At 33.8% G+C, this 21,025-nt stretch overlaps 10 non-coding genes across 10 annotated transcripts; all 10 read left to right on the forward strand.

Annotated features, from left to right (window-relative positions):
- Positions 1–1,416: 1,416 nt before the first annotated feature.
- Positions 1,417–1,525, forward strand: TRNAL-CAA (transfer RNA leucine (anticodon CAA)). The gene is made up of 2 exons: positions 1,417–1,454; positions 1,480–1,525. It is a non-coding gene; the product is annotated as a tRNA-Leu (tRNA).
- Positions 1,526–2,569: 1,044 nt separating this feature from the next.
- Positions 2,570–2,678, forward strand: TRNAL-CAA (transfer RNA leucine (anticodon CAA)). Its single transcript has 2 exons — positions 2,570–2,607; positions 2,633–2,678. It is a non-coding gene; the product is annotated as a tRNA-Leu (tRNA).
- Positions 2,679–7,181: 4,503 nt separating this feature from the next.
- On the forward strand, positions 7,182–7,290 carry TRNAL-CAA (transfer RNA leucine (anticodon CAA)). Its single transcript has 2 exons — positions 7,182–7,219; positions 7,245–7,290. It is a non-coding gene; the product is annotated as a tRNA-Leu (tRNA).
- Positions 7,291–8,334: 1,044 nt separating this feature from the next.
- On the forward strand, positions 8,335–8,443 carry TRNAL-CAA (transfer RNA leucine (anticodon CAA)). Its single transcript has 2 exons — positions 8,335–8,372; positions 8,398–8,443. It is a non-coding gene; the product is annotated as a tRNA-Leu (tRNA).
- A 1,044-nt stretch (positions 8,444–9,487) lies between these two features.
- On the forward strand, positions 9,488–9,596 carry TRNAL-CAA (transfer RNA leucine (anticodon CAA)). The gene is made up of 2 exons: positions 9,488–9,525; positions 9,551–9,596. It is a non-coding gene; the product is annotated as a tRNA-Leu (tRNA).
- A 1,043-nt stretch (positions 9,597–10,639) lies between these two features.
- On the forward strand, positions 10,640–10,748 carry TRNAL-CAA (transfer RNA leucine (anticodon CAA)). Its single transcript has 2 exons — positions 10,640–10,677; positions 10,703–10,748. It is a non-coding gene; the product is annotated as a tRNA-Leu (tRNA).
- A 1,044-nt stretch (positions 10,749–11,792) lies between these two features.
- On the forward strand, positions 11,793–11,901 carry TRNAL-CAA (transfer RNA leucine (anticodon CAA)). Its single transcript has 2 exons — positions 11,793–11,830; positions 11,856–11,901. It is a non-coding gene; the product is annotated as a tRNA-Leu (tRNA).
- A 1,044-nt stretch (positions 11,902–12,945) lies between these two features.
- Positions 12,946–13,054, forward strand: TRNAL-CAA (transfer RNA leucine (anticodon CAA)). Its single transcript has 2 exons — positions 12,946–12,983; positions 13,009–13,054. It is a non-coding gene; the product is annotated as a tRNA-Leu (tRNA).
- A 2,197-nt stretch (positions 13,055–15,251) lies between these two features.
- Positions 15,252–15,360, forward strand: TRNAL-CAA (transfer RNA leucine (anticodon CAA)). The gene is made up of 2 exons: positions 15,252–15,289; positions 15,315–15,360. It is a non-coding gene; the product is annotated as a tRNA-Leu (tRNA).
- Positions 15,361–18,709: 3,349 nt separating this feature from the next.
- Positions 18,710–18,818, forward strand: TRNAL-CAA (transfer RNA leucine (anticodon CAA)). Its single transcript has 2 exons — positions 18,710–18,747; positions 18,773–18,818. It is a non-coding gene; the product is annotated as a tRNA-Leu (tRNA).
- Positions 18,819–21,025: the final 2,207 nt, after the last annotated feature.

The following is a 21,025-nucleotide window of genomic DNA, read 5'->3' on the forward strand; positions in this document are numbered from 1 at the left end:
AAACTAATCGGTTCTGCTAGGATGAAGACCTTAGTAAAGGGTGGCAACCGTAATTTTGAAGGATAACACTTTAGCTTGAGCCATTTTTCCTAAATAATGTTATTTAAGAAACAGCTTTTAGAGGAAATGCATTAATCTAAGATCTTGATTTAATGACCCCTTTTTCAACAAGGCCAAATTATTTGTCAAAATCACAATCAAAAATATAAATAGTAAAATGATAAACCCTAACAGGAAGCAGGTTTGGACATACTGATGTGCTTGTCAGGATTGCCGAGCGGTCTAAGACACCAGACTCAAGATTTTACTCTTCCAGTTAATGAAAATTCTGGTCTCTGTAAAGAGGCGTGGGTTCAAATCCCACTTCTGACAATATATTTTTGCTCTTTGGTTATGTTTTACACTCAAAATGACTGACATTGAGAAGTATGCTCAGGACATCCACAGTCTTTCAATCTTTCCTCTCCCAGACATTGATATCTTGATCCCATTTATTTCTAAGCAATATGAAGCACAATGATTGAATGAATTAAAGGGCATAGAAACATTTAAAGACCTAAGAATTGATCGATTTTCCCATCTACATTCCAATCAAGATCAAATCACATTAGAGTTAAATTAATTAAATTATTCTTAAATGATAAAGACACTATGATTAGTTTTAAAATTCTAAAGTTCAGTTCATGTAGAAATTGGCTATTGAAATAATGTATTACATAGAAACAGAATTTGATGGCAGATAAGAACCACTTGGCCCATGTAGTCTGCTCCTTTTCATGTATCCTTTAGGCAACTTCAACCCTATTTGCTCCTTACATTTCTCTTAAGGATATTCTTATGCCTATCCGAAGCGTGTTTAAATTGTTTCACCGTTTAGCTTCAACAACATTGGATGGGAGGCTTTTCTATTTATCAACTACCCTTTCTGTGAAGTAATTTTTCATCAAATTTCCTCTAAGTCTACCTCCCTCCAGTTTCAGTGCATGTCCTCGTGTTCTTGTACATCTCTTCCTTTGAAGAATAAGTATTGTTTGCACAACATTCTTTTAGTATTCAGTAATCTAAACATAAAACACAAGAATAATTGGCATTGAAAGTATTTTAAGGCTCTTAGACTTTACATATAACGTGATATACAATTTACTTCTAAGACAAACTAATCTGTTCTGCTAGGATGAAGACCTTAGTAAAGGGTGGCAACAGTAATTTTGAAGGATAACACTTTAGCTTGAGCCATTTTTCCTAAATAATGTTATTTAAGAAACAGCTTTTAGAGGAAATGCATTAATCTAAGATCTTGATTTAATGACCCCATTTTCAACAATGCCAAATTATTTGTCAAAATCACAATCAAAAATATAAATAGTAAAATGATAAACCCTAACAGGAAGCAGGTTTGGACATACTGATGTGCATGTCAGGATGGCCGAGCGGTCTAAGGCGCCAGACTCAAGATTCTACTCTTCCAGTTAATGGGAATTCTGGTCTCTGTAAAGAGGCGTGGGTTCAAATCCCACTTCTGACAATATTTTCTTGCTCTTTGGTTATGTTTTACACTCAAAATGACTGACATTGAGAAGTATGCTCAGGACATCCACAGTCTTTCAATCTTTCCTCTCCCAGACATTGATATCTTGATCCCATTTATTTCTAAGCAATATGAAGCACAATGATTGAATGAATTAAAGGGCATAGAAACTTTTAAAGACCTAAGAATTGATCGATTTTCCCATCTACATTCCAATCAAGATCAAATTACATTAGACTTAAATTAATTAAATTATTCTTAAATGATAAAGACACTATGATTAGTTTTAAAATTCTAAAGTTCAGTTCATGTAGAAATTGGCGGTTGAAATAATGTTTTACATAGAAACAGAATTTGATGGCAGATAAGAACCACTTGGCCCACGTAGTCTGCTACTTTTCATGTATCCTTTAGGCAACTTCAACCCTATTTGCTCCTTACATTTCTTTTAAGGATATTCTTATGCCTATCCCAAGCGTATTTAAATTGTTTCACCATTTAGCTTCAACAACATCGGATGGGAGGCTTTTCTATTTATCAATTACCCTTTCTGTGAAGTAATTTTTCTTCAAATTTCCTCTAAGTCTACCTCCCTTCAGTTTCAGTGCATGTCCTCATGTTCTTGTACATCTCTTCCTTTGAAGAATAAATATTGTTTTCACAACATTCTTTTAGTATTCAGTAATCTAAACATAAAACACAAGAATAATTGGCATCGAAAGTATTTTAAGGCTCTTAGACTTTACATATAACATGATATACAATTTTCTCCTAAGACAAACTAATCTGTTCTGCTAGGATGAAGACCTTAGTAAAGGATGGCAACAGTAATTTTGAAGGATAACACTTTAGCTTGAGCCATTTTTCCTAAATAATGTTATTTAAGAAACAGCTTTTAGAGGAAATGCATAAATCTAAGATCTTGATTTAATGACCCCTTTTTCAACAAGTCCAAATTATTTGTCAAAATCACAATCAAAAATATAAATAGTAAAATGATAAACCCTAACAGGAAGCAGGTTCGGATATACTGATGTGCTTGTCAGGATGGCCGAGTGGTCTAAGGCGCCAGACTCAAGATTCTACTCTTCAAGTTAATGGGAATTCTGATCTCTGTAAAGAGGCGTGGGTTCAAATCCCACTTCTGACAATATTTTCTTACTCTTTGGTTATGTTTTACACTCAAAATGACCGACATTGAGAAGTATGCTCAGGACATCCACAGTCTCTCAATCTTTCCTCTCCCAGACATTGATATCTTGATCCAATTTAGTTCTCAGCAATATGAAGCACAATGATTGAATGAATTAAAGGGCATAGAAACTTTTAAAGACCTAAGAATTGATCGATTTTCCCACCTGCATTCCAATCATGTTCAAATTACATTAGAGTTAAATTAATTAAATTATTCTTAAATGATAAAGACACTATGATTAGTTTTAAAATTCTAAAGTTCAGTTCATATAGAAATTGGCTATTGAAATAATGTATTACATAGAAACAGAATTTGATGGCAGATAAGAACCACTTGGCCCATGTAGTCTGCTCCTTTTCATGTATCTTTTAGGCAACTTCAATCCTATTTGCTCCTTACATTTCTCTTAAAGATATTCTTATGCCTTTCCCAAGCGTGTTTAAATTGTTTCACCATTTAGCTTAAACAACATCGGATGGGAGGCTTTTCTATTTATCAACTACCCTTTCTGTGAAGTAATTTTTCTTAAAATTTCCTCTAAGTCTACCTCCCTCCAGTTTCAGTGCATGTCCTCGTGTTCTTGTACATCTCTTCCTTTGAAGAATAAGTATTGTTTGCACAACATTCTTTTAGTATTCAGTTATCTAAACATAAAACACAAGAATAATTGGCATCGAAAGTATTTTAAGGCTCTTAGACTTTACATATAACGTGATATACAATTTACTTCTAAGACAAACTAATCTGTTCTGCTAGGATGAAGACCTTAGTAAAGGGTGGCAACAGTAATTTTGAAGGATAACACTTTAGCTTGAGCCATTTTTCCTAAATAATGTTATTTAAGAAACAGCTTTTAGAGGAAATGCATTAATCTAAGATCTTGATTTAATGACCCCTTTTTCAAGAAGGCCAAATTATTTGTCAAAATCACAATCAAAAATATAAATAGTAAAATGATAAACCCTAACAGGAAGCAGGTTTGGACATACTGATGTGCATGTCAGGATGGCCGAGCGGTCTAAGGGGCCAGACTCAAGTTTCTACTCTTCCTGTTAATGGGAATTCTGGTCTCTGTAAAGAGGCGTAGGTTCAAATCCCATTTCTGACAATATATTTTTGCTCTTTGGTTATGTTTTACACTCAGAATGACTGACATTGAGAAGTATGCTCAGGACATCCACAGTCTTTCAATCTTTCCTCTCCCAGACATTGATATCTTGATCCCATTTATTTCTAAGCAATATGAAGCACAATGATTGAATGAATTAAAGGGCATAGAAACTTTTAAAGACCTAAGAATTGATCGATTTTCCCATCTACATTCCAATCAAGATCAAATTACATTAGACTTAAATTAATTAAATTATTCTTAAATGATAAAGACACTATGATTAGTTTTAAAATTCTAAAGTTCAGTTCATGTAGAAATTGGCTATTGAAATAATGTATTACATAGAAACAGAATTTGATGGCAGATAAGAACCACTTGGCCCATGTAGTCTGCTCCTTTTCATGTATCCTTTAGCCAACTTCAACCCTATTTGCTCCTTACATTTCTCTTAAGGATATTCTTATGCCTATCCGAAGCGTGTTTAAATTGTTTCACCGTTTAGCTTCAACAACTTCGGATGGGAGGCTTTTCTATTTATCAACTACCCTTTCTGTGAAGTAATTTTTCATCAAATTTCCTCTAAGTCTACCTCCCTCCAGTTTCAGTGCATGTCCTCGTGTTCTTGTACATCTCTTAATTTGAAGAATAAGTATTGTTTGAACAACATTCTTTTAGTATTCAGTAATCTAAACATAAAACACAAGAATAATTGGCATCGAAAGTATTTTAAGGCTCTTAGACTTTACATATAACGTGATATACAATTTACTTCTATGACAAACTAATCTGTTCTGCTAGGATGAAGACCTTAGTAAAGGGTGGCAACAGTAATTTTGAAGGATAACACTTTAGCTTGAGCCATTTTTCCTAATTAATGTTATTTAAGAAACAGCTTTTAGAGGAAATGCATTAATCTAAGATTTTGATTTAATGACCCCATTTTCAACAAGGCCAAATTATTTGTCAAAATCACAATCAAAAATATAAATAGTAAAATGATAAACCCTAACAGGAAGCAGGTTTGGACATACTGAAGTGCTTGTCAGGATGGCCGAGCGGTCTAAGACACTAGACTCAAGATTCTACTCTTCCAGTTAATGGGAATTCTGGTCTCTGTAAAGAGGCGTGGGTTCAAATCCCACTTCTGACAATATTTTCTTACTCTTTGGTTATGTTTTACACTCAAAATGACCAACATTGAGAAGTATGCTCAGGACATCCACAGTCTTTCAATCTTTCCTCTCCCAGACATTGATATCTTGATCCCATTTATTTCTCAGCAATATGAAGCACAATGATTGAATGAATTAAAGGGCATAGAAACTTTTAAAGACCTAAGAATTGATCGATTTTCCCATCTGCATTCCAATCAAGATCAAATTACATTAGAGTTAAATTAATTAAATTATTCTTAAATGATAAAGACACTATGATTAGTTTTAAAATTCTAAAGTTCAGTTCATATAGAAATTGGCTATTGAAATTATGTATTACATAGAAACAGAATTTGATGGCAGATAAGAACCACTTGGCCCATGTAGTCTGCTCCTTTTCATGTATCCTTTAGGCAACTTCAACCCTATTTGCTCCTTACATTTCTCTTAAGGATATTCTTATGCCTATCCGAAGCGTGTTTAAATTGTTTCACCGTTTAGCTTCAACAACATCAGATGGGAGGCTTTTCTATTTATCAACTACCCTTTCTGTGAAGTAATTTTTCATCAAATTTCCTCTAAGTCTACCTCCCTCCAGTTTCAGTGCATGTCCTCGTGTTCTTGTACATCTCTTCCTTTGAAGAATAAGAATTGTTTGCACAACATTCTTTTAGTATTCAGTAATCTAAACATAAAACACAAGAATAATTGGCATCGAAAGTATTTTAAGGCTCTTAGACTTTACATATAACGTGATATACAATTTACTTCTAAGACAAACTAATCTGTTCTGCTAGGATGAAGACCTTAGTAAAGGGTGGCAACAGTAATTTTGAAGGATAACACTTTAGCTTGAGCCATTTTTCCTAAATAATGTTATTTAAGAAACAGATTTTAGAGGAAATGCATTAATCTAAGATCTTGATTTAATGACCCCATTTTCAACAAGGCCAAATTATTTGTCAAAATCACAATCAAAAATATAAATAGTAAAATGATAATCCCTAACAGGAAGCAGGTTTGGACATACTGAAGTGCTTGTCAGGATGGCCGAGCGGTCTAAGACACTAGACTCAAGATTCTACTCTTCCAGTTAATGGGAATTCTGGTCTCTGTAAAGAGGCGTGGGTTCAAATCCCACTTCTGACAATATATTTTTGCTCTTTGGTTATGTTTTACACTCAGAATGACTGACATTGAGAAGTATGCTCAGGACATCCACAGTCTTTCAATCTTTCCTCTCCCAGAGATTGATATCTTGATCCCATTTATTTCTAAGCAATATGAAGCACAATGATTGAATGAATTAAAGGGCATAGAAACTTTTAAAGACCTAAGAATTGATCGAGTTTCCCATCTACATTCCAATCAAGATCAAATTACATTAGAGTTAAATTAATGAAATTATTCTTAAATGATAAAGACACTATGATTAGTTTTAAAATTCTAAAGTTCAGTTCATGTAGAAATTGGCTATTGAAAAAATGTATTACATAGAAACAGAATTTGATGGCAGATAAGAACCACTTGGCCCATGTAGTCTGCTCCTTTTCATGTATCCTTTAGCCAACTTCAACCCTATTTGTTCCTTACATTTCTCTTAAGGATATTCTTATGCCTATCTGAAGCGTGTTTAAATTGTTTCACCGTTTAGCTTCAACAACATCGGATGGGAGGCTTTTCTATTTATCAACTACCCTTTCTGTGAAGTAATTTTTCATCAAATTTCCTCTAAGTCTACCTCCCTCCAGTTTCAGTGCATGTCCTCGTGTTCTTGTACATCTCTTCCTTTGAAGAATAAGTATTGTTTGCACAACATTCTTTTAGTATTCAGTAATCTAAACATAAAACACAAGAATAATTGGCATTGAAAGTATTTTAAGGCTCTTAGACTTTACATATAACGTGATATACAATTTACTTCTATGACAAACTAATCTGTTCTGCTAGGATGAAGACCTTAGTAAAGGGTGGCAACAGTAATTTTGAAGGATAACACTTTAGCTTGAGCCATTTTTCCTAAATAATGTTATTTTAGAAACAGCTTTTAGAGGAAATGCATTAATCTAAGATCTTGATTTAATGACCCCTTTTTCAACAAGTCCAAATTATTTGTCAAAATCACAATCAAAAATATAAATAGAAAATTGATAAACCCTAACAGACAGCAGGTTCGGACATACGGATGTGCTTGTCAGGATGGCCGAGCGGTCTAAGGCACCAGACTCAAGATAATATTCTTCCAGTTAATGGGAATTCTGGTCTCTGTAAAGAGGCGTGGGTTCAAATCCCACTTCTGACAATATTTTCTTGCTCTTTGGTTATGTTTTACACTCAAAATGACCGACATTGAGAAGTATGCTCAGGACATCCACAGTCTTTCAATCTTTCCTCTCCCAGACATTGATATCTTGATCCCATTTATTTCTAAGCAATATGAAGCACAATGATTGAATGAATTAAAGGGCATAGAAACTGTTAAAGACCTAAGAATTGATCGATTTTCCCATCTACATTCCAATCAAGATCAAATTACATTAGACTTAAATTAATTAAATTATTCTTAAATGATAAAGACACTATGATTAGTTTTAAAATTCTAAAGTTCAGTTCATGTAGAAATTGACTGTTGAAATAATGTTTTACATAGAAACAGAATTTGATGGCAGATAAGAACCACTTGGTCCACGTAGTCTGCTCCTTTTCATGTATCCTTTAGGCAACTTCAATCCTATTTGCTCCTTACATTTCTCTTAAGGATATTCTTATGCCTATCCCAAGCATGTTTAAATTGTTTCACCATTTAGCTTCAACAACATCGGATGGGAGGCTTTTCTATTTATCAACTACCCTTTCTGTGAAGTAATTTTTCTTCAAATTTCCTCTAAGTCTACCTCCCTCCAGTTTCAGTGCATGTCCTCGTGTTCTTGTACATCTCTTCCTTTGAAGAATAAGTATTGTTTGCACAACATTCTTTTAGTATTCAGTAATCTAAACATAAAACACAAGAATAATTGGCATCGAAAGTATTTTAAGGGTCTTAGACTTTACATATAACGTGATATACAATTTACTTCTAAGACAAACTAATCGGTTCTGCTAGGATGAAGACCTTAGTAAAGGGTGGCAACCGTAATTTTGAAGGATAACACTTTAGCTTGAGGCATTTTTCCTAAATAATGTTATTTAAGAAACAGCTTTTAGAGGAAATGCATTAATCTAAGATCTTGATTTAATGACCCCTTTTTCAACAAGGCCAAATTATTTGTCAAAATCACAATCAAAAATATAAATAGTAAAATGATAAACCCTAACAGGAAGCAGGTTTGGACATACTGATGTGCTTGTCAGGATGGCCGAGCGGTCTAAGACACCAGACTCAAGATTTTACTCTTCCAGTTAATGAAAATTCTGGTCTCTGTAAAGAGGCGTGGGTTCAAATCCCACTTCTGACAATATATTTTTGCTCTTTGGTTATGTTTTACACTCAAAATGACTGACATTGAGAAGTATGCTCAGGACATCCACAGTCTTTCAATCTTTCCTCTCCCAGACATTGATATCTTGATCCCATTTATTTCTAAGCAATATGAAGCACAATGATTGAATGAATTAAAGGGCATAGAAACTTTTAAAGACCTAAGAATTGATCGATTTTCCCATCTACATTCCAATCAAGATCAAATTACATTAGACTTAAATTAATTAAATTATTCTTAAATGATAAAGACACTATGATTAGTTTTAAAATTCTAAAGTTCAGTTCATGTAGAAATTGGCTATTGAAATAATGTATTACATAGAAACAGAATTTGATGGCAGATAAGAACCACTTGGCCCATGTAGTCTGCTCCTTTTCATGTATCCTTTAGGCAACTTCAACCCTATTTGCTCCTTACATTTCTCTTAAGGATATTCTTATGCCTATCCGAAGCGTGTTTAAATTGTTTCACCGTTTAGCTTCAACAACATTGGATGGGAGGCTTTTCTATTTATCAACTACCCTTTCTGTGAAGTAATTTTTCATCAAATTTCCTCTAAGTCTACCTCCCTCCAGTTTCAGTGCATGTCCTCGTGTTCTTGTACATCTCTTCCTTTGAAGAATAAGTATTGTTTGCACAACATTCTTTTAGTATTCAGTAATCTAAACATAAAACACAAGAATAATTGGCATCGAAAGTATTTTAAGGCTCTTAGACTTTACATATAACGTGATATACAATTTACTTCTAAGACAAACTAATCTGTTCTGCTAGGATGAAGACCTTAGTAAAGGGTGGCAACAGTAATTTTGAAGGATAACACTTTAGCTTGAGCCATTTTTCCTAAATAATGTTATTTAAGAAACAGCTTTTAGAGGAAATGCATTAATCTAAGATCTTGATTTAATGACCCCATTTTCAACAATGCCAAATTATTTGTCAAAATCACAATCAAAAATATAAATAGTAAAATGATAAACCCTAACAGGAAGCAGGTTTGGATATACTGATGTGCATGTCAGGATGGCCGAGCGGTCTAAGGCGCCAGACTCAAGATTCTACTCTTCCAGTTAATGGGAATTCTGGTCTCTGTAAAGAGGCGTGGGTTCAAATCCCACTTCTGACAATATTTTAATGCTCTTTGGTTATGTTTTACACTCAAAATGACTGACATTGAGAAGTATGCTCAGGACATCCACAGTCTTTCAATCTTTCCTCTCCCAGACATTGATATCTTGATCCCATTTATTTCTAAGCAATATGAAGCACAATGATTGAATTAATTAAAGGGCATAGAAACTTTTAAAGACCTAAGAATTGATCGATTTTCCATCTGCATTCCAATCATGTTCAAATTACATTAGAGTTAAATTAATTAAATTATTCTTAAATGATAAAGACACTATGATTAGTTTTAAAATTCTAAAGTTCAGTTCATATAGAAATTGGCTATTGAAATAATGTATTACATAGAAACAGAATTTGATGGCAGATAAGAACCACTTGGCCCATGTAGTCTGCTCCTTTTCATGTATCCTTTAGGCAAATTCAACCATATTTGCTCCTTACATTTCTCTTAAGGATATTCTTATGCCTATCCAAAGCATGTTTAAATTGTTTCACCGTTTAGCTTCAACAACATTGGATGGGAGGCTTTTCTATTTATCAACTACCCTTTCTGTGAAGTAATTTTTCTTCAAATTTCCTCTAAGTCTACCTCCCTCCAGTTTCAGTGCATGTCCTCGTGTTCTTGTACATCTCTTCCTTTGAAGAATAAGTATTGTTTGCACAACATTCTTTTAGTATTCAGTAATCTAAACATAAAACACAAGAATAATTGGCATCGAAAGTATTTTAAGGCTCTTAGACTTTACATATAACGTGATATACAATTTACTTCTAAGACAAACTAATCTGTTCTGCTAGGATGAAGACCTTAGTAAAGGGTGGCAACAGTAATTTTGAAGGATAACACTTTAGCTTGAGCCATTTTTCCTAAATAATGTTATTTAAGAAACAGCTTTTAGAGGAAATGCATTAATCTAAGATCTTGATTTAATGACCCCTTTTTCAAGAAGGCCAAATTATTTGTCAAAATCACAATCAAAAATATAAATAGTAAAATGATAAACCCTAACAGGAAGCAGGTTTGGACATACTGATGTGCATGTCAGGATGGCCGAGCGGTCTAAGGCGCCAGACTCAAGATTCTACTCTTCCAGTTAATGGGAATTCTGGTCTCTGTAAAGAGGCGTGGGTTCAAATCCCACTTCTGACAATATTTTCTTGCTCTTTGGTTATGTTTTACACTCAAAATGACCGACATTGAGAAGTATGCTCAGGACATCCACAGTCTTTCAATCTTTCCTCTCCCAGACATTGATATCTTGATCCCATTTATTTCTAAGCAATATGAAGCACAATGATTGAATTAATTAAAGGGCATAGAAACTGTTAAAGACCTAAGAATTGATCGATTTTCCCATCTACATTCCAATCAAGATCAAATTACATTAGACTTAAATTAATTAAATTATTCTTAAATGATAAAGACACTATGATTAGTTTTAAAATTCTAAAGTTCAGTTCATGTAGAAATTGACTGTTGAAATAATGTTTTACATAGAAACAGAATTTGATGGCAGATAAGAACCACTTGGCCCACGTAGTCTGCTCCTTTTCATGTATCCTTTTGGCAACTTCAATCCTATTTGCTCCTTACATTTCTCTTAAGGATATTCTTATGCCTATCCCAAGCGTGTTTAAATTGTTTCACCATTTAGCTTCAACAAGATCGGATGAGAGGCTTTTCTATTTATCAACTACCCTTTCTATGAAGTAATTTTTCATCAAATTTCCTCTAAGTCTACCTCCCTCCAGTTTCAGTGCATGTCCCCGTGTTCTTGTACATCTCTTCCTTTGAAGAATAAGTATTGTTTGCACAACATTCTTTTAGTATTCAGTAATCTAAACATAAAACACAAGAATAATTGGCATCGAAAGTATTTTAAGGCTCTTAGACTTTACATATAACGTGATATACAATTTACTTCTAAGACAAACTAATCTGTTCTGCTAGGATGAAGACCTTAGTAAAGGGTGGCAACAGTAATTTTGAAGGATAACACTTTAGCTTGAGCCATTTTTCCTAAATAATGTTATTTAAGAAACAGCTTTTAGAGGAAATGCATTAATCTAAGATCTTGTTTTAATGACCCCTTTTTCAACAAGGCCAAATTATTTGTCAAAATCACAATCAAAAATATAAATAGTAAAATGATAAACCCTAACAGGAAGCAGGTTTGGACATGCTGATGTGCTTGTCAGGATGGCCGAGCGGTCTAAGACACCAGACTCAAGATTTTACTCTTCCAGTTAATGGGAATTCTGGTCTCTGTAAAGAGGCGTGGGTTCAAATCCCACTTCTGACAATATTTTCTTACTCTTTGGTTATGTTTTACACTCAAAATGACTGACATTGAGAAGCATGCTCAGGACATCCACAGTCTTTCAATCTTTCCTCTCCCAGACATTGATATCTTGATCCCATTTAGTTCTCAGCAATATGAAGCACAATGATTGAATGAATTAAAGGGCATAGAAACTTTTAAAGACCTAAGAATTGATCGATTTTCCCACCTGCATTCCAATCAAGATCAAATTACATTAGAGTTAAATTAATTAAATTATTCTTAAATGATAAAGACACTATGATTAGTTTTAAAATTCTAAAGTTCAGTTCATATAGAAATTGGCTATTGAAATAATGTATTACATAGAAACAGAATTTGATGGCAGATAAGAACCACTTGGCCCATGTAGTCTGCTCCTTTTCATGTATCCTTTAGCCAACTTCAACCCTATTTGCTCCTTACATTTCTCTTAAGGATATTCTTATGCCTATCCAAAGCGTGTTTAAATTGTTTCACCGTTTAGCTTCAACAACATCGGATGGGAGGCTTTTCTATTTATCAACTACCCTTTCTGTGAAGTAATTTTTCATCAAATTTCCTCTAAGTCTACCTCCCTCCAGTTTCAGTGCATGTCCTCGTGTTCTTGTACATCTCTTCCTTTGAAGAATAAGTATTGTTTGCACAACATTCTTTTAGTATTCAGTAATCTAAACATAAAACACAAGAATAATTGGCATTGAAAGTATTTTAAGGCTCTTAGACTTTACATATAACGTGATATACAATTTACTTCTATGACAAACTAATCTGTTCTGCTAGGATGAAGACCTTAGTAAAGGGTGGCAACAGTAATTTTGAAGGATAACACTTTAGCTTGAGCCATTTTTCCTAATTAATGTTATTTAAGAAACAGCTTTTAGAGGAAATGCATTAATCTAAGATCTTGATTTAATGACCCCATTTTCAACAAGGCCAAATTATTTGTCAAAATCACAATCAAAAATATAAATAGTAAAATGATAAACCCTAACAGGAAGCAGGTTCGGATATACTGATGTGCTTGTCAGGATGGCCGAGTGGTCTAAGGCGCCAGACTCAAGATTCTACTCCTCCAGTTAATGGGAATTCTGGTCTCTGTAAAGAGGCGTGGGTTCAAATCCCACTTCTGACAATATTTTCTTCCTCTTTGGTTATGTTTTACACTCAAAATGACCGACATTGAGAAGTATGCTCAGGACATCCACAGTCTTTCAATCTTTCCTCTCCCAGACATTGATATCTTGATCCCATTTATTTCTCAGCAATATGAAGCACAATGATTGAATGAATTAAAGGGCATAGAAACTTTTAAAGACATAAGAATTGATCGATTTTCCCATCTGCATTCCAATCAAGATCAAATTACATTAGAGTTAAAATAATTAAATTATTCTTAAATGATAAAGACAATATGATTAGTTTTAAAATTCTAAAGTTCAGTTCATATAGAAATTGGCTATTGAAATAATGTATTACATAGAAACAGAATTTGATGGCAGATAAGAACCACTTGGCCCATGAAGTCTGCTCCTTTTCATGTATCCTTTAGGCAACTTCAACCATATTTGCTCCTTACATTTCTCTTAAGGATATTCTTATGCCTATCCAAAGCATGTTTAAATTGTTTCACCGTTTAGCTTCAACAACATTGGATGGGAGGCTTTTCTATTTATCAACTACCCTTTCTGTGAAGTAATTTTTCTTCAAATTTCCTCTAAGTCTACCTCCCTCCAGTTTCAGTGCATGTCCTCGTGTTCTTGTACATCTCTTCCTTTGAAGAATAAGTATTGTTTGCACAACATTCTTTTAGTATTCAGTAATCTAAACATAAAACACAAGAATAATTGGCATCGAAAGTATTTTAAGGCTCTTAGACTTTACATATAACATGATATACAATTTACTTCTAAGACAAACTAATCTGTTCTGCTAGGATGAAGACCTTAGTAAAGGGTGGCAACAGTAATTTTGAAGGATAACACTTTAGCCTGAGCCATTTTTTATAAATAATGTTATTTTAGAAACAGCTTTTAGAGGAAATGCATTAATCTAAGATCTTGATTTAATGACCCCTTTTTCAACAAGGCCAAATTATTTGTCAAAATCACAATCAAAAATATAAATAGTAAAATGATAAACCCTAACAGGAAGCAGGTTTGAATATACTGATGTGCTTGTCAGGATGGCCGAGTGGTCTAAGACACCAGACTCAAGATTCTACTCTTCCAGTTAATGGGAATTCTGGTCTCTGTAAAGAGGCGTAGGTTCAAATCCCATTTCTGACAATATATTTTTGCTCTTTGGTTATGTTTTACACTCAGAATGACTGACATTGAGAAGTATGCTCAGGACATCCACAGTCTTTCAATCTTTCCTCTCCCAGACATTGATATCTTGATCCCATTTATTTCTAAGCAATATGAAGCACAATGATTGAATGAATTAAAGGGCATAGAAACTTTTAAAGACCTAAGAATTGATCGATTTTCCCATCTACATTCCAATCAAGATCAAATTACATTAGAGTTAAATTAATTAAATTATTCTTAAATGATAAAGACACTATGATTAGTTTTAAAATTCTAAAGATCAGTTCATGTAGAAATTAGCTATTGAAATAATGTATTACATAGAAACAGAATTTGATGGCAGATAAGAAACACTTGGCCCATGTAGTCTGCTCCTTTTCATGTATCCTTTAGCCAACTTCAACCCTATTTGCTCCTTACATTTCTCTTAAGGATATTCTTATGCCTATCCAAAGCGTGTTTAAATTGTTTCACCGTTTAGCTTCAACAACATCGGATGGGAGGCTTTTCTATTTATCAACTACCCTTTCTGTGAAGTAATTTTTCATCAAATTTCCTCTAAGTCTACCTCCCTCCAGTTTCAGTGCATGTCCTCGTGTTCTTGTACATCTCTTCCTTTGAAGAATAAGTATTGTTTGCACAACATTCTTTTAGTATTCAGTAATCTAAACATAAAACACAAGAATAATTGGCATTGAAAGTATTTTAAGGCTCTTAGACTTTACATATAACGTGATATACAATTTACTTCTATGACAAACTAATCTGTTCTGCTAGGATGAAGACCTTAGTAAAGGGTGGCAACAGTAATTTTGAAGGATAACACTTTAGCTTGAGCCATTTTTCCTAATTAATGTTATTTAAGAAACAGCTTTTAGAGGAAATGCATTAATCTAAGATCTTGATTTAATGACCCCATTTTCAACAAGGCCAAATTATTTGTCAAAATCACAATCAAAAATATAAATAGTAAAATGATAAACCCTAACAGGAAGCAGGTTTGGACATACTGATGTGCATGTCAGGATGGCCGAGCGGTCTAAGACACCAGACTCAAGATTCTACTCTTCCAGTTAATGGGAATTCTGGTCTCTGTAAAGAGGCGTGGGTTCAAATCCCACTTCTGACAATATTTTCTTACTCTTTGGTTATGTTTTACACTCAAAATGACCGACATTGAGAAGTATGCTCAGGACATCCACAGTCTTTCAATCTTTCCTCTCCCAGACATTGATATCTTGATCCCATTTATTTCTCAGCAATATGAAGCACAATGATTGAATGAATTAAAGGGCATAGAAACTTTTAAAGACCTAAGAATTGATCGATTTTCCCATCTGCATTCCAATCAAGATCAAATTACATTAGAGTTAAATTAATTAAATTATTCTTAAATGATAAAGACACTATGATTAGTTTTAAAATTCTAAAGTTCAGTTCATATAGAAATTGGCTATTGAAATAATGTATTACATAGAAACAGAATTTGATGGCAGATAAGAACCACTTGGCCCATGTAGTCTGCTCCTTTTCATGTATCCTTTTGGCAACTTCAACCATATTTGCTCCTTACATTTCTCTTAAGGATATTCCTATGCCTATCCGAAGCGTGTTTAAATTGTTTCACCGTTTAGCTTCAACAACATTGGATGGGAGGCTTTTCTATTTATCAACTACCCTTTCTGTGAAGTAATTTTTCTTCAAATTTCCTCTAAGTCTACCTCCCTCCAGTTTCAGTGCATGTCCTCGTGTTCTTGTACATCTCTTCCTTTGAAGAATAAGTATTGTTTGCACTACATTCTTTTAGTATTCAGTAATCTAAACATAAAACACAAGAATAATTGGCATCGAAAGTATTTTAAGGCTCTTAGACTTTACATATAACATGATATACAATTTACTTCTAAGACAAACTAATCTGTTCTGCTAGGATGAAGACCTTAGTAAAGGGTGGCAACAGTAATTTTGAAGGATAACACTTTAGCTTGAGCCATTTTTCCTAAATAATGTTATTTTAGAAACAGCTTTTAGAGGAAATGCATTAATCTAAGATCTTGATTTAATGACCCCTTTTTCAACAAGTCCAAATTATTTGTCAAAATCACAATCAAAAATATAAATAGTAAAATGATAAACCCTAACAGGAAGCAGGTTTGGACATACTGATGTGCTTGTCAGGATGGCCGAGCGGTCTAAGACACCAGACTCAAGATTTTACTCTTCCAGTTAATGGGAATTCTGGTCTCTGTAAAGAGGCGTAGGTTCAAATCCCACTTCTGACAATATATTTTTGCTCTTTGGTTATGTTTTACACTCAAAATGACTGACATTGAGAAGTATGCTCAGGACATCCACAGTCTTTCAATCTTTCCTCTCCCAGACATTGATATCTTGATCCCATTTATTTCTCAGCAATATGAAGCACAATGATTGAATGAATTAAAGGGCATAGAAACTTTTAAAGACCTAAGAATTGATCGATTTTCCCATCTGCATTCCAGTCAAGATCAAATTACATTAGAGTTAAATTAATTAAATTATTCTTAAATGATAAAGACACTATGATTAGTTTTAAAATTCTAAAGTTCAGTTCATATAGAAATTGGCTATTGAAATAATGTATTACATAGAAACAGAATTTGATGGCAGATAAGAACCACTTGGCCCATGTAGTCTGCTCCTTTTCATGTATCCTTTAGGCAACTTCAACCATATTTGCTCCTTACATTTCTCTTAAGGATATTCTTATGCCTATCCGAAGCGTGTTTAAATTGTTTCACCGTTTAGCTTCAACAACATTGGATGGGAGGCTTTTCTATTTATCAACTACCCTTTCTGTGAAGTAATTTTTCTTCAAATTTCCTCTAAGTCTACCTCCCTCCAGTTTCAGTGCATGTCCTCGTGTTCTTGTACATCTCTTCCTTTGAAGAATAAGTATTGTTTGCACTACATTCTTTTAGTATTCAGTAATCTAAACATAAAACACAAGAATAATTGGCATCGAAAGTATTTTAAGGCTCTTAGACTTTACATATAACATGATATACAATTTACTTCTAAGACAAACTAATCTGTTCTGCTAGGATGAAGACCTTAGTAAAGGGTGGCAACAGTAATTTTGAAGGATAACACTTTAGCTTGAGCCATTTTTCCTAAATAATGTTATTTTAGAAACAGCTTTTAGAGGAAATGCATTGATCTAAGATCTTGATTTAATGACCCCTTTTTCAACAAGTCCAAATTATTTGTCAAAATCACAATCAAAAATATAAATAGTAAATTGATAAACCCTAACAGACAGCAGGTTCGGACATACGGATGTGCTTGTCAGGATGGGCGAGCGGTCTAAGGCGCCAGACTCAAGATTCTACTCTTCCAGTTAATGGGAATTCTGGTCTCTGTAAAGAGGCGTGGGTTCAAATCCCACTTCTGACAATATTTTCTTGCTCTTTGGTTATGTTTTACACTCAAAATGACCGACATTGAGAAGTATGCTCAGGACATCCACAGTCTTTCAATCTTTCCTCTCCCAGACATTGATATCTTGATCCCATTTATTTCTAAGCAATATGAAGCACAATGATTGAATGAATTAAAGGGCATAGAAACTGTTAAAGACCTAATAATTGACCGATTTTCCCATCTACATTCCAATCAAGATCAAATTACATTAGAGTTAAATTAATTAAATTATTCTTAAATGATAAAGACACTATGATTAGTTTTAAAATTCTAAAGTTCAGTTCATGTAGAAATTGGCGGTTGAAATAATGTATCACATAGAAACAGAATTTGATGGCAGATAAGAACCACTTGGCCCATGTAGTCTGCTCCTTTTCATGTATCCTTTAGGCAACTTCAACCCTATTTGCTCCTTACATTTCTCTTAAGGATATTCTTATGCCTATCCGAAGCGTGTTTAAATTGTTTCACCGTTTAGCTTCAACAACATCGGATGGGAGGCTTTTCTATTTATCAACTACCCTTTCTGTGAAGTACTTTTTCATCAAATTTCCTCTAAGTCTACCTCCCTCCAGTTTCAGTGCATGTCCTCGTGTTCTTGTACATCTCTTCCTTTGAAGAATAAGAATTGTTTGCACAACATTCTTTTAGTATTCAGTAATCTAAACATAAAACACAAGAATAATTGGCATCGAAAGTATTTTAAGGCTCTTAGACTTTACATATAACGTGATATACAATTTACTTCTAAGACAAACTAATCTGTTCTGCTAGGATGAAGACCTTAGTAAAGGGTGGCAACAGTAATTTTGAAGGATAACACTTTAGCTTGAGCCATTTTTCCTAAATAATGTTATTTAAGAAACAGCTTTTAGAGGAAATGCATTGATCTAAGATCTTGATTTAATGACCCCATTTTCAACAAGGCCAAATTATTTGTCAAAATCACAATCAAAAATATAAATAGCAAATGATAAACCCTAACAGGAAGCAGGTTTGGACATACTGATGGGCATGTCAGGATGGCCGAGCGGTCTAAGGCGCCAGACTCAAGATTCTACTCTTCCAGTTAATGGGAATTCTGGTCTCTGTAAAGAGGCGTGGGTTCAAATCCCACTTCTGACAATATTTTCTTGCTCTTTGGTTATGTTTTACACTCAAAATGACTGACATTGAGAAGTAGGCTCAGGACATCCACAGTCTTTCAATCTTTCCTCTCCCAGACATTGATATCTTGATCCCATTTATTTCTAAGCAATATGAAGCACAATGATTGAATGAATTAAAGGGCATAGAAACTTTTAAAGACCTAAGAATTGATCGATTTTCCCATCTACTTTCCAATCAAGATCAAATTACATTAGACTTAAATTAATTAAATTATTCTTAAATGATAAAGACACTATGATTAGTTTTAAAATTCTAAAGTTCAGTTCATGTAGAAATTGGCTATTGAAATAATGTTTTACATAGAAACAGAATTTGAGGGCAGATAAGAACCACTTGGCCCACGTAGTCTGCTACTTTTCATGTATCCTTTAGGCAACTTCAACCCTATTTGCTCCTTACATTTCTTTTAAGGATATTCTTATGCCTATCCCAAGCATGTTTAAATTGTTTCACCATTTAGCTTCAACAACATCGGATGGGAGGCTTTTCTATTTATCAACTACCCTTTCTGTGAAGTAATTTTTCTTCAAATTTCCTCTAAGTCTACCTCCCTCCAGTTTCAGTGCATGTCCTCGTGTTCTTGTACATCTCTTCCTTTGAAGAATAAGTATTGTTTGCACAACATTCTTTTAGTATTCAGTAATCTAAACATAAAACACAAGAATAATTGGCATAGAAAGTATTTTAAGGGTCTTAGACTTTACATATAACGTGATATACAATTTACTTCTAAGACAAACTAATCTGTTCTGCTAGGATGAAGACCTTAGTAAAGGGTGGCAACAGTAATTTTGAAGGATAACACTTTAGCTTGAGCCATTTTTCCTAAATAATGTTATTTAAGAAACAGCTTTTAGAGGAAATGCATTAATCTAAGATCTTGATTTAATGACCCCTTTTTCAACAAGTCCAAATTATTTGTCAAAATCACAATCAAAAATATAAATAGTAAAATGATAAACCCTAACAGGAAGCAGGTTCGGATATACTGATGTGCTTGTCAGGCGCCAGACTCAAGATTCTACTCTTCCAGTTAATGGGAATTCTGGTCTCTGTAAAGAGGCGTGGGTTCAAATCCCACTTCTGACAATATTTTCTTACTCTTTGGTTATGTTTTACACTCAAAATGACCAACATTGAGAAGTATGCTCAGGACATCCACAGTCTTTCTATCTTTCCTCTCCCAGACATTGATATCTTGATCCCATTTATTTCTCAGCAATATGAAGCACAATGATTGAATGAATTAAAGGGCATAGAAACTTTTAAAGACCTAAGAATTGATCGATTTTCCCATCTGCATTCCAATCAAGATCAAATTACATTAGAGTTAAATTAATTAAATTATTCTTAAATGATAAAGACACTATGATTAGTTTTAAAATTCTAAAGTTCAGTTCATATAAAAATTGGCTATTGAAATAATGTATTACATAGAAACAGAATTTGATGGCAGATAAGAACAACTTGGCCCATGTAGTCTGCTCCTTTTCATGTATCCTTTAGGCAACTTCAACCCTATTTGCTCCTTACATTTCTCTTAAGGATATTCTTATGCCTATCCGAAGCGTGTTTAAATTGTTTCACCGTTTAGCTTCAACAACATTGGATGGGAGGCTTTTCTATTTATCAACTACCCTTTCTGTGAAGTAATTTTTCTTCAAATTTCCTCTAAGTCTACCTCCCTCCAGTTTCAGTGCATGTCCTCGTGTTCTTGTACATCTCTTCCTTTGAAGAATAAGTATTGTTTGCACTACATTCTTTTAGTATTCAGTAATCTAAACATAAAACACAAGAATAATTGGCATTGAAAGTATTTTAAGGCTCTTAGACTTTACATATAACATGATATACAATTTACTTCTAAGACAAACTAATCTGTTCTGCTAGGATGAAGACCTTAGTAAAGGGTGGCAACAGTAATTTTGAAGGATAACACTTTAGCTTGAGCCATTTTTCCTAAATAATGTTATTTTAGAAACAGCTTTTAGAGGAAATGCATTAATCTAAGATCTTGATTTAATGACCCCTTTTTCAACAAGTCCAAATTATTTGTCAAAATCACAATCAAAAATATAAATAGTAAATTGATAAACCCTAACAGACAGCAGGTTTGGACATACGGATGTGCTTGTCAGGATGGCCGAGCGGTCTAAGGCGCT

Source organism: Taudactylus pleione, unplaced genomic scaffold (genome assembly GCF_031769625.1).
Source record: "Taudactylus pleione unplaced genomic scaffold, aTauple2 ptg000612l, whole genome shotgun sequence".
Taxonomy (NCBI): Eukaryota; Metazoa; Chordata; class Amphibia; order Anura; family Myobatrachidae; genus Taudactylus; species Taudactylus pleione.